The sequence below is a fragment of the Bufo bufo genome, chromosome 9 (assembly GCF_905171765.1).
Source record: "Bufo bufo chromosome 9, aBufBuf1.1, whole genome shotgun sequence".
NCBI classification, from domain to species: domain Eukaryota; kingdom Metazoa; phylum Chordata; class Amphibia; order Anura; family Bufonidae; genus Bufo; species Bufo bufo.
This window is the reverse complement of record NC_053397.1, coordinates 71,847,640-71,860,798: the sequence shown is the minus strand read 5'-3', so window position 1 is coordinate 71,860,798 and position 13,159 is coordinate 71,847,640. Positions and strand designations below refer to the sequence as shown.

The window sequence follows — 13,159 nt, the reverse complement described above, 5'->3', positions numbered from 1 at the left end:
TCTTACCTATTCCCTACCACTTTGATCGCCACAATCATAACATTGCATAATTGCTTTTTTCAGATCATCGAACATGTGTCGCAACCACGCAGAGGGGGGGACAGGATTAAAATGTTAAAAAACGTGAATCCTATTGGATTCACGTACTGCAGACACTTGAACCCATGGGTTTGAACCGGGAGTATGATCTCAATAGCTTCCTGTAATCTCCAAGCTCCGTCTATGTATTCTTTCGTTATTACCTGTTTTTTCTTTATCTTTGCAGAAAACGTGATGAACCCCCAACCGCATCATTTGATCTTGAAATTATTCCGATTGTTGGAGAATTCCATAGATGACATAGTAATATTGTTTTGATTGATGCTGCTGCAGTTGGGCTGTTCTTTCACGTGTTTCTGTTTCCTTTGTTTAGTGTATCACTATGGTTACCTGATGTCACTTCCGCCTTGGCGGTCTATTTAAATCGTGTATGTTATACCGTTTGTATGTCATATCTGATCTATATCTGATCTGTTTGAGAAAGGCTCGGATTGTGAGCCGAAATGCACGTCACAGAAATCTTATATGTGACGATTAAAGCTTGAGTTCCTTTGAAGATTTAGTGAGTGCCCGTCTTTTCTTCTAATACACGTGAGATTGGTATCTCGGACTCGTGCACCACGCCTCCTAAAAGCAGAGTGCCGGCTGAACATTACCTGATTAGCTGCATAGTTGGTCACCTCCCATAATACAGTCCTGATCAAAAGTTTAAGACCACTTGAAAATCCATCCCCAAAGGTTCTCAATTGGATTTAGATCAGGGGAACACGCAGGATGGGCCAAAAGAGTGATGTTATTCTCCTGGAAGAAGTCCCTTGTCCTGCGGGCATTGTGTACTGTAGCGTTGTCCTGTTGAAAAACCCAGTCGTTACCACACAGACGAGGGCCCTCAGTCATGAGGAATGCTCTCTGCAACATCTGGACATAGCCAGCGACCGTTTGACGCCCCTGCACTTCCTGAAGCTCCATTGTTCCAGTGAAGGAAAAAGCACCCCAGACCATTAATGGCGCCCCCTCCACTGTGGCGCGTAGAAAACATCTGCTGTGGGATCTGCTTGTCATGCCAGTAACGTTGGACCATCAAGGTTAAATTTTTTCTCATCAGAGAATAAAACTTTCTTCCACCTTTGAATGTCCCATGTTTGGTTTTCTCTTGCAAACTCCAAACGAGCAGTTCTGTGGCGTTCAAGGAGACAAGGTCTTTGAAGACGTTCTTTGTTTTTGAAGCCCTACAGTCTCAGATGCGGTCTGATGGTTATGGGGCTGCAGTCAGCACCAGTAAGGGCCTTAATTCGGGTCGAGGATCATCCAGTGTCTTGACGGACAGCCAATTGGATCCTCCGGCTCAGTGCTGATGAATTTTTTTTAGGTCTTTCACTTGACTTTTTTGTTCCATAACCCTCAGGATCATTTAAGAATTTAAGAAATTCCAAATGACTGTCTTACTGGGTCCCACCTTGCAGTTCAACAACCCGACGAAGTTCAAAAAGGGGGAGTTTTTTTGCCTTTGCCATCACAACGTGTGACTACCTGACAGAAAATGACAATGAATCCACATCTTTTAAAGGCATTAACTCCAAAAAAGTGGCTGTCGTTAGCCAAATTGTGCACCGCACGGCCACAAATTCACAAACTCCTATAAATGCACAGCACGCCAGCGGTGATGTTCATGCAAAATATTTTATTAAACATATATGCAAAAAATGTACAATACAAAATTTTAAAACCCAGAAGGGAAGTCCAGACAAGTGTGGATGAAAAATACCCCCTATGGCCGGTATATATATCAGTGCATAATAGTAACAAGTTGCCACTGCTCATGTGGTGCATCGGAAACCCCAACAACCATACTGCAAACGATAAAAGATCAGATCAAAGAGTAATAATAACAATGAATGTATCCAAAGTTATGTCAGTAAACATAACACTATATCAAAACAACTCCAAGTTGGGTCACCTCAGTGGAGACAAAATCACATCCCAGGTGGAAAATGCCAATCTGGGAGACTGAGGAGATCCTGGAGCATGAATAGTATGCAGCACAGTTGGGGCACCGACGGTCACAAGAGCAGCATTAGAGGCATATACAATACATAGAAATGCAACAACCAACCTGGCCTAGGGGGAACAACCCGACGCCGTTTTGCTCTCTGGCTTTTTCACAGTGCACAATGAACCTGCCATACATCCCAACCCTTATATCCGAGCCCTCTCTCACTAACCCAATCAGGTGCGGGCATCACATACCTAACATGCTGCACCTGCGAGATGCAATCCCACCGCCGGCCCCCAGCATGCATGCCGTCCTAGCTGCACACGCACATAGGCTGGATCACCAGTCACGGAGATGAGCCAGCCCCTCCCCCGGCCCGCGTCACACCAGCCCTGCACAGAAGGCCAGGCGCGTGACTGGAAGTGGGCAGGGCGCATCCCAGCTGACTCCGTGACCCACACCCAGCGTCCGCGGTTGCCAGGCAACCACATACAAGCGACCGGCAGCCGGATTGAACGGGCATGTCTCGCCTGCTCATATGTGCGTGCAGCAGTCAGGTACAACCAAGTGCTGGAAGGGGAAGGTGGTGCCTGATGTGATGTTGCGTTCTCCATAATATATAGAGGTCTGTCATAGCGACATATGTATGATGATTAGACCAATGGATACACATGTAGTGTGATTTGCAAAAAATTATTATTATAATTACATGTTGAGTATAAAATATAATATATAATATAAATAGTCATTGTACGATGTACATACCCATGATTAAAATCATAAATCTATGTAGGTAACCACAGAATATTTCCAGACATGACATATAAAAAAGTTTAAAAGATCTAAAATTAGAAAACCATGATTCAATACATCTTCCCGTAGTCATGAATTTACGTAACAGAAATTATTCAACAGCTGTATATACAATCACAAGTGAAAGAAGTAAATATATATAATAAAATATACATACAGTGCACAAAATTGATACGTAAATAAATAAATTAAAAAATAATAATAAAAAAAGTGCATAAGACACATATTAAATTAATGAATGACCATGATTACAGACAGCCATGATCCCAAACTATATATGCCTGTAAAGGGGGAATATTAATCACCAATATTTATGCAAATATCAATAATTAATATTCATAAATGGGAGGAGCCGTCTATTGATGACTCCGCCCATTTATATCTTTATATAATAATAATACAATACTTTCGCTATGCTTTACACTAATCACTACGCTAGCTGCATGCGCCTTACTAACTCGCTACCGTTAACAAGTACACGCTACACAAAGAGTACAAATATAACGGTATTTATTAAAACCTAATACACTAAGCACGCAATACACTAACAATACACAGCACTACAAATATACAACACTAAACTACACTACGCGTTCCCAATTCCACCCATCAACTATCTATACAATTCACACATACAAGTATATTAACAACCCACCCCACCTGACTAATTCTATCCCTAAGGTTGGCGACAAGGGTTAACAGTGGCACTGTAGGAGTGTATGCAGGCCACCGACACAAATTCAGATACACAGTAATGCAAGGGTTAATACCCTGCAAATGTGTTATACCAGGGGATGCAGGGGTTAAGGGGTATGGTTATGCCAGGGGTGTAGGGGTTAATCAGGGGAGGTGGTGCTCAGGGGTATCAGGGGAGGTGGTGCAATAGGGGGTCAGGATAGTGGTAGGGATCGTTGGTGGGATAGGGGAATAGGGGTTAATAGGGGGCGATACTTATGTTATTTTGCTCTCGTCCAGGGGTCTGCTCGTCCGTCCAGGGGGGTCCCGATCCTCTCTCCTCCTGGGGAGGGCAGCCTTGAGCGCCGATCGCGCTCTCCTATATGGGGGGGGGGGGGGTCCGGTCGGGCTCTTCAGCCGGAGAAGGGGGGGGCCGCGTTGTCCTGAGCGCCGATTGCGCTCTCAAGGTGGGGGCCCCGATCCCAACTCACTTGAGTGCCGGGGCCTGCACTCCCGCACCGCGCCGCCCACCAGGGGGGCGCGCGCGTGCCCATAATCCACGTGGGCCGGCGCAGTGATATGACGTCACTGCGCCGGCCCGCACATCGGGGACGCGCTGCACACCAGGCGGGAGAAGCCTTTGATCTCTCGCCTGTGGCACTCTGCATTCCGGCCAGCGAGATGTTAATTTCGCTGCCGGAATGCGCATAATAGGAGGAGGGGAGGCTTCTCCCCTTCTTCTATCATGTATAATTGTCTCCAGCGGCGCTGGCGACAATTATATCAAAGGGCTCAGATTCTGTGGAATCCGAGTCCTTTGTAGTTATCAGGATGACCGGACCTTAGTCCGGTCATTCTGATGCAATCAACCAGATTGCATCTGTGTGAATGCTTGGGGGACATTCACACCAATGCATCTGGTTTCAGGTGTAAGGAGGGGGGGGGAATATATATATATATAATATACATGTGTATTGATGCTTGGGGCACATCCATACACATGTATACATTAATCATACATCATATTATTCTAAGGGGGATTATAGATAGATAGATATAAATCTATCTATATATAGAATAAGGGGCCCCAGTCATACTAAGGGGGCACATCTTCCCCACAGGGGCCACCATGAGCCCCTGGGGATCACCATGGGCAGACGTGCGCAGATGCTGGGCACATCTGCGCACATCACCCCATGATGCGGTGGTTAATGTAGCCATATATATACCATACATGCCCGCACGTGTTTGCAGGCATGCATGGATATACATGCATACGTCTCAACCCTTCCTCAACAATCCCCCTGTTGTCGGACTATATAATATGACAATATATTGGGGGAACGGGTTGAGATATATTTCCCCCCCCTGAACCCCATCCTTGGTGGAAGTTCAGGAAGAACTGTAGTGCACACTGATCTTTAGGTACTTAAACATCCCTCATCCAGCTTCCTCCGACCTGCCCTTCACCGTAACCTACTCCTCCGTCCATAGAATGCACCGTCTTCTTCTCGCTGGAACTTTCTTGACATCTTTAGGATACCACACACCGTCTCTCGGAAATTGCCGATCTTCAGGTGTCGTCCCCCCCCCCCAAATCTGGAGCGGGTTCACTCTTGCAGTCTTTAACTGGCCTTTCTTTAACAGTTTTTTAGTGTCGGCCACCCCCCACTTTGGAGTGGCGACACCCCCACAGTCTCTCGGTATTTCTACCGATCTTCAGGTATGGCCCGCCTCCAAGGAATCTGGAGCGGGTTCACCCTCACAACCTCAGTCCCAACTTTCTTCAATCACTACTTTCGTTTTCCATCTTAATGGGTGCGGTTCTCCCGTGGACAGATTAATAGGTCTTTACAAGGCAGGTCAAATTCTTAAGCGGTGATGTCATAGTACCTAAATTCTACTACGGAGAACACCTCTGTCACACTACACATCCAGCCCTTCCCTTAAGAACTTCACCGTTCCAGGGTTCAAGGTGGCAAATGGCAAACAAAGGATGCCTGTCCCTATCGTGACCTAACCTTATCCCCATTCACACAAAATACATGTCACATCCCTCCCAACACCACCAAATTCCATTAAATGTGTGTACCCATAGAGACTCATGCAACCTGGCATATCTCTACACCTCCACAGACACCGGTAGGTCGCAGACCCCCGTATCAATGGGAAACGACTATAGGATGCAAATGTGTACAGTCAAATATAGGCTGTCACACATTTGCACCTAGAGTGTCTATGGGTACGCAATCGACCGACAAACAAAATCAATAAATACAATGTGCTATGGGGTTTCAGGGTAGTACAAGTTATACGTCCCTAACCCCCATAGGAAACAAAGTGTGTCCATACAATATTTGGCTACAGGAACAATGTTAGCGTTATGTCCTGAGCCTCCTCCTTCGGTTAGTTCGGTAAAGTTCTGTCTGGTTCTGGTGTAATTGGTCAATAAGTCCCTTGACCCTCCGATACACAGTCTAATGTAGATGACAATGACCAGAACCAGAAGAAGTTTCACTGGGTGAAACAAGTGATAGTAGCTCTTCCACCCGAACGTCTCCAAGTCTTTCTCCAGATTCTGAGATAACGCTCCCGCTGGATTGTTGTCTTCCATCTCTAGAACACCTCTAGACAGAGGTCGCTTGGTTGCCAAAATCCAGTGGGTTCCTCTGGAGCTTCACAAGAGTGTCAGGGGGAATAGCTGGCCTCTTCTGTGGCATCTCCTGGGTTTTTCTTCCGCTCCATATCCTATGGCAGAAGAAAATAGCAGGCGCTCCCGGGGGAATTTCTCCCCTAACAGTGCAATTAAATGTAAAAATTCCCAGCACCAATACCTTTGACCAATGGGTAGGGAAAGGTATTGGGCTGCCCTTTATCTCACATGACCCCTCGTTATCCCAACACTGGTGTCTGAACACCCTACCTTCAGAGGATCGCGTCCTCTGCTACACATCCCTCTGCACCAACAGATAAGGATGGCCACCCTACTAGGTTAGGATAACTGGAGTTCTGTGGACAAAGCACCATCTTGTTATTGATGGCACTGCATCCCTGTCCACTCATGTGTACCCAGGCTGATTTCCCCCTCTGATCCCGTCTTGTGGAGGCCCGCAGAACCAATGGCATAGTCATGCCCTGGCTCCCCAGGACCCCACAACACAAGAACACAGTCCACACTCTGCTGCCAAACACTCTGCGTCCAATCCCTATCAGAGCTGTGCTACCTGCTCGGACTAGAATTAAGTGCGCAGCACAACATTACACCAATGTTGTCTGTCCGCCCCAGTCCCCAGCGCAACACAGCCCTACCGAAAACCTTGAGCACAACAGTGTTATCTGTATCGATCCGAGACCCTGGCTGCCCAGAATAAAATCACATCATCCTTTGTGTAGGATTTCCCGTGTGAAATTATCTGCTCGCGAGCCTATACGTTCCCGATCCACAGTACAACACTGTTCCACTCTAAGGGGACACAGAATGAAACACAAACAGCAGACGGGAATTACAACAACTACATAAATCAGCATGGTAGAACACATCCGTAGACAAGGACTACCACCATCAACATCAAGAAAAACTTACAAACAGATAACAAAAACACACAACATGGACATACACAGGGAACAAACGGTGTAACAAATAGTACAGGGGTGTCAAATGTTGCCTAGCCTAGCTTGGCCACTCTGACCCCTCAGCGCCTGATGCATGTGTCGCTGAGAGGTAACTCCTTTATGGCCAAGCTGACTAGACCCCACTGCACAATTTGTTACCTGAATCCCATCATTGGACACATTGCAATTACTTGCACAAGGGCAATTCCTTGCAATGTGTCCTTTGTCCCCACACCTGTAGCACCTGATTGGGCTTACTGTCTTGTGTGTTTTGCAGTGCTTTGCTATATGACCCAAGCCACCACACGCAAAACATTTGATGTTTGCCCGGCATGGCTTAGGTCCGTCCACACTGCAACCGCGCTCCGTGAATTGTTCCATCCTCAGGGAGGCACTTTTCACGATGTTTCTTTTCCCCAAAGTCAGGGAAAAATCTCTGTTAGTCTGGACAGGCTTGGTCTGGTGATTTGGCCTGTCACAGACTACTCTCCCCCCTCTTTGCCCTGCATAGGGCAAAGTTTTTGGAGATTCCGACCCTGACTTTACGGGAAAAGAAAGGGCCGGCACCAACTTGGTGATTACCTGTTGCATGCCAGTCATTATCTGGGAGCTTACAGCAACCTGAGCCTTCAATTTGGCTACCGTCACATTAGTAGAGGCAGTCTGCTCCTTGAAGGCCTTGACTTCACTATAAGACTGAGTCAACTTAGCCTCAATTTTCTCCTTCTGCCTCTGCAGCTCTACTAACTGTGACTCTAACCTAGCCACCTGCGCATCTCGGTCAACAGTAGACTGCACATTCTCCGCCAGCTGTGTCCGTAATGCCGAAACCTGGTCCGAATTACTAGCACAGCACTGGCAGTGAATGACCGGAGGAATTGTCTCCGTTGACTGAGACACCAGCGCCACTTCCTTTCCTTCCTCAACAATGCCCGTGAACCTGATTCAAAGAACAACAAAAATCATGATTCAACCAATCTTTTATAAACCGGTATTAGGCTTGACAGTGAAGGGTCTAATTAGAAAACCCAACAAGCCGAAGCATAAGAGCAATCATATAATAATACCGTGCAGAAATTCCAAATGACTGTCTTACTGGGTCCCACCTCAGCAGCGATGACGCGCTGTGAGAGACCCTGCTTATGCAGTTCAACAACCCGACCACGTTCAAAAAGGGAGAGTATTTTTGCCTTTGCCATCACAACGTGTGACTACCTGACAGAAAATGACAATGAATCCACATCTTTGCACAAATTTGGCCTTTTAAAGGCATGTGGTCCTAAAATTTGGATCAGCTGAAAAACAGCCTGTTTCAGTAATTGAATGCTCAAAAAATGTTTTGTCTCACTCTCATTTCTTCTTGTTGCATGTTGAAGCTCTACTTGGAACCTTCTTACGATCCAGCCATGCTAAATATGATTTTTTGCTATTTTTCAAGTGGTCCTAAACTTTTGATCAGGACTGTACAATACATAGACTCTATTCAGACGTATGGAACAATTGCAGAAATTTCTGAAACAAATTTCTACATTTGAACATTAACCGTTTCCCGACTGCTCACTGGGAATATACGTCCTATCTGCACATGCCCCGTTTAGATAGCATGTATATACACATTCAGGCAGCGCTTTAATGCCAGTGCTGTTCAGCGCTGGGATTAAAGCTCCTGCTCCTGCAATCTAGCAGGAGCAGGTCGGGTCCCGGCTGTGATACACAGCGGGGACCCTGAGGAGAAGACAGGAGGGGTTTATTACCACTTCTGCCTTCTTCTGTGCCGGGATGAGAGCGCTGAAAGAGCGTATGGTGGAGAGCAGGAAGCGTCAGAGACGCTTTCTCTGTTAGGGCAGGAGCAGAGCTGCAGGGTTTAAGGAGACCCTGATCAGCTCTACCTATGTATAATGCCCCCACAGGGGGGTTGTTTTCCCCTGTAACTGAGGCTCCTGTGGATGCCACAGTTACAATAGAAACAGTAAAAAAAAAAAAAAGGAAAAAAAAAGTCTGTGTCCTCCAGAGGTCGTTTAATGACCTCCTGGGGGACATATTATGTGCCAAAAATAAATAAAAATATAATGTAAAAAAATATATAAAAAATGCAGTCGCTAACAGAAACCGTCACTATAGTTGCCCCATTCGCTCAAACCTATACATGTTAGGCTACTTTCACACTGCCGTTTCTGGGTCCGCCTGTGAGATCCGTTTCAAGGCTCTCACAAGCAGCCCAAAACGGATCAGTTTAGCCCCAATGCATTCTGAATGGATAAGGATCCGTTCAGAATGCATCAGTTTGCCTCCGTTCAGCCTCCATTCCGCTTTGGAGGTGGACACCAAAACGCTGCTTGCAGCGTTTTGATGTCCGCCTGACGATGCGGAGCCAAATGGATCCGTCCTGACTTACAATGTAAGTCAATAGGGACGGATCCGTTTTCACTGACACAATATGGTGCAATTGAAAACGGATCCGCCTCCCATTGACTTTCAATGTAAGTCAAAACGGATCCGTTTGCATTATCATGAACAAATTATTATTTTTATTTTTTTTGTTCGTGGTAATGCAAACGAATTTGTTCTGAACGGATACAAGCGTTTGCATTATAGGTGCGGATCCGTCTATGCAGATACCAGACGGATCCGCACCTAACGCAGGTGTGAAAGTAGCCTTACATATGAAAACGATCATCACAAAATAGGGAACCCATTACAATAATTAATTTTTGTGTCAGTTTAAATATAAGAAATATAAGAAATAAAAGGCTATCATTTAAAAAAAATTACTTTTTAATAATAATTATCAGTTTTTCTCCAATTTAAACCTAAAAAAAAGAGAAAAAATCTCTAAAAAAACATTCTTATAAAAAGTCCGAAACAAATCTATGGTCACTAAACCATCACGTGCAGAAAATCACAAAAAGTTGCCTAGACATTCAGGCCTTTTTGGGCCCGGTGATGAAAGGGCTAATAGTCATACTCAAATTCACAGCATATTGTAACACTGATTACTGGTAGAACTTACTGCCATTAGGACTGGACCATTTGATTATTTTATTACAGCTGACGATTGTAACATAGGTGAATGCACTGAATGTACCTTGTCAGAGTGGGATACATTGGGCCCATCAGAGTAATTGATTTTGAGGGCCAAGCTCCATTTAAACAACAAACTGGATAAAAATAGTACTGCATCTGGATATACCAGGGGTGCCCAACCTGTGGTTCTCCAGCTGTTGTAAAACTACAACTCCCACCATGCCCTGCTGTAGGCTGAAAGCTGTCCGGGCATGCTGGGAATTGTAGTTTTGCAACAGCTGGAGGGCCGCAGGTTGGGCACCCCTGGTATATACTAACCATATAAATAATACCAAATGCTGTTCACATAAAGTGATCATAAACTGTACATGTAAATAATATTCTAAGCAGAGGGAGCAGCTTCTTCTAGGCAGAGGTATTATCTAGTTGCGTTGGGTCCACCAATGGATCTCTCAGTCCCCCAATGTGCCAGTCTGCCACTGCAAATGTATATAAATCTATTCAGTAACTGTCTTCTAAAATTGGCTTTAAACAATTGTGTATTGCTTTTACTACAACAAGAGAAACAAAGCGGTTAGCTCATCAAGTCAATACAAATGTTCAGAGTTGACAAGGTTCTCCAGATGAAGATGTTCTTCCACCTTGTACAAATATACATGGCTATAGCAGATCAGAACTGAAGGCTTCTCTCACCCTTTTCCTTGTAAGTTCTCTACACAAATATAGGAATCTTACCTTCGGCTGTGAACACAGGTTTGTTGCAGAAAGAATATGAGTCAAGATGTTGTCTATTTGTAAGAAAGACTTAAAATGAAAATACTAGGAGGGGTCAGGTAGTGTCTTTCATCTTCTGTCATTCTGTAGCGTCGGGTGTGCCATTATTAACCCTTAGGATACCGGAGGTTTTTTCTTTTTTGTGTTTTCATTTTTCTTCCCTATTATCCTTGAGCCATAACTTTTCTATATTTCCGGTCACATAACTGTTTGAGGGGCTTACAGGTTGTACTTTCTAATGCCACCATTAATTATGGCATAAAATGTAGTGGGAAGCGGTAAAAAAAATTCCAAATGGGGTGGAATTGGAAAAAACCCGCAATTCCTCAACTGTTTTACGGGTTTTGTTCCCACGACATTTCGTTTACGGCAAAACTGACCCATGCCCTTCAATACCCCATATGTATAGGTTCTTTATGTTCTTTATGTCTAAATAGTGTAAAAATAAATGTAAACTTTGCTATTTTTTTTTAAATTCTGACACCCATAACTTTTTTATACTTATGTCTACTGAGCTGTTTAGGGGCTAATTTTTTGCGGAACAATCTGTCGTTTTCATTGATACCATTTTGGAGTGTGCTTGACTTTTTGATCACAATTTATTACATAATTTTGAGTAAGAGAAGCAAATCAGCCATTTTGACCCTTTTTTCCGTTACGCCAGTGATGCCCAACCTACGGCCCGCGGGCCAAATGCGGCCCGCGTAGCCGTGTAATGCAGCCTGCGTAGTAACAGGACTTTATCAGTGCAGGGCGCGTTTTGAACGGCACAGGCAGCAAAGCGATGCTGCTTGTGCCTGCAATCTCCCCGCCCAGCGCCGCCTCCTAGCTAATATATTCACTGCACTTGCCTCTGTGAAATTGAAGAGAAGCGCCGTTATCTCGCACAGACGCACTGGCAGAGGCATCGAAGTGCGCATGCACCGTCTTCCTGGCCTCTGCCAGTGCGCCTGTGCGAGATTACGGTGCTTCTCTTCAATTTCACAGAGGCAAGTGCAGTGAATAAATTAGCTAGGAAGCGGCTCTGGGTGGGGAGGAGATCTGTGGATGACACTGAGGGGGATATCTGTGGATGACACTGAGGGGGATATCTGTGGATGGCACTGAGGGGGATATCTGTGGATGACACTGAAGGGGATATCTGTGGATGACACTGAGGGGGATATCTGTGGATGACACTGAGGGGGGATCTGTGGATGACACTGAGGGGGGATCTGTGGATGACACTGAGGGGGGGATCTGTGGATGACACTGAGGGGGGATCTGTGGATGACACTGAGGGGGGAATCTGTGGATGACACTGAGGGAGATCTGTGGATGACACTTAGGGGGATCTTGGGAGGGGTGTGGGGATGTTGGGGTGGGAGGTCCTGGAGGGGTGTTTGGGTGGGAGTTCTGGAAGAGGTGGGAGGTCCGATAGGTATGTGGGGTGGGAGATCTGGGAGGGGGGCCCATAATTTTTTTTGCTATGGGGCCCAGTCATTTCTAGCTACGCCCCTGATTGGTAAGATTGGGCAGAAACTGGAGCGATAGAGTGCCCTTCTGTAGGAGAAGCCGGCGGGAAATGAAAGGAGGAGGGGCCAGCTCCTGGTGGTGTCGGGAAAACGGCGCAAGCATGGCGGTGGAGGATCTGACTGAAGCCTAAAGACCAGACATCAAGGTAGACCTGCAGAAGAAGGTGACAGCGCAGTATGTGATGTATACATGTGTGTAATGTACTGTATGTAGTGCAGTGTGTGATAATCACATACTGCACTACATACATTTCACACATGTATAGATCACATGCCCCCTCACAGTTATAATGCCGAGATATGTGCCCTCTTCACAAACGTAATGCTCACACATGCCCCCTCACAGTAGTTATGCCCAGATATGTGCCCTCTTCACAGTAGTTATGCCCTGATGTGCCCTCTTCACAGTAGTTATGCCCAGATATGTGCCCCCTCACAGTAGTTATGCCCAGATATGTGCCCCCTCACAGTAGTTATGCCAGATATGTGCCCTCTTCACAGTAGTAATGCTCACTCGTGCCCCCTCACAGTAGTTATGCCCTGATATGTGCCCTCTTCACAGTAGTTATGCCCTGATATGTGCCCTCCTCACAGTAGTTATACCCTGATATATGCCCCCTCACAGTAGTTATGCCCAGATATGTGCCCCCTCACAGTAGTAACGTGCCCCTTCACAGCGTTTGAATTTCTTTCTGGCAAAGCTACCTGGTTCAGG

At 45.8% G+C, this 13,159-nt stretch overlaps 1 protein-coding gene across 2 annotated transcripts in view; it reads right to left on the bottom strand.

Annotated features, from left to right (window-relative positions):
- The window catches only part of LOC120978910 (putative ferric-chelate reductase 1), a 34,247-nt gene extending 23,274 nt beyond the window's left edge, over window positions 1–10,973 (bottom strand). The window contains exon 1 of one of the 2 annotated variants that reach the window (XM_040407332.1): window positions 10,892–10,973. The gene's annotated coding sequence lies outside the window, so the exon portion shown is untranslated. The remainder of the gene's footprint in view (window positions 1–10,891) is intronic. The other variant, XM_040407334.1, reaches the window with a different exon arrangement.
- Window positions 10,974–13,159: the final 2,186 nt, after the last annotated feature.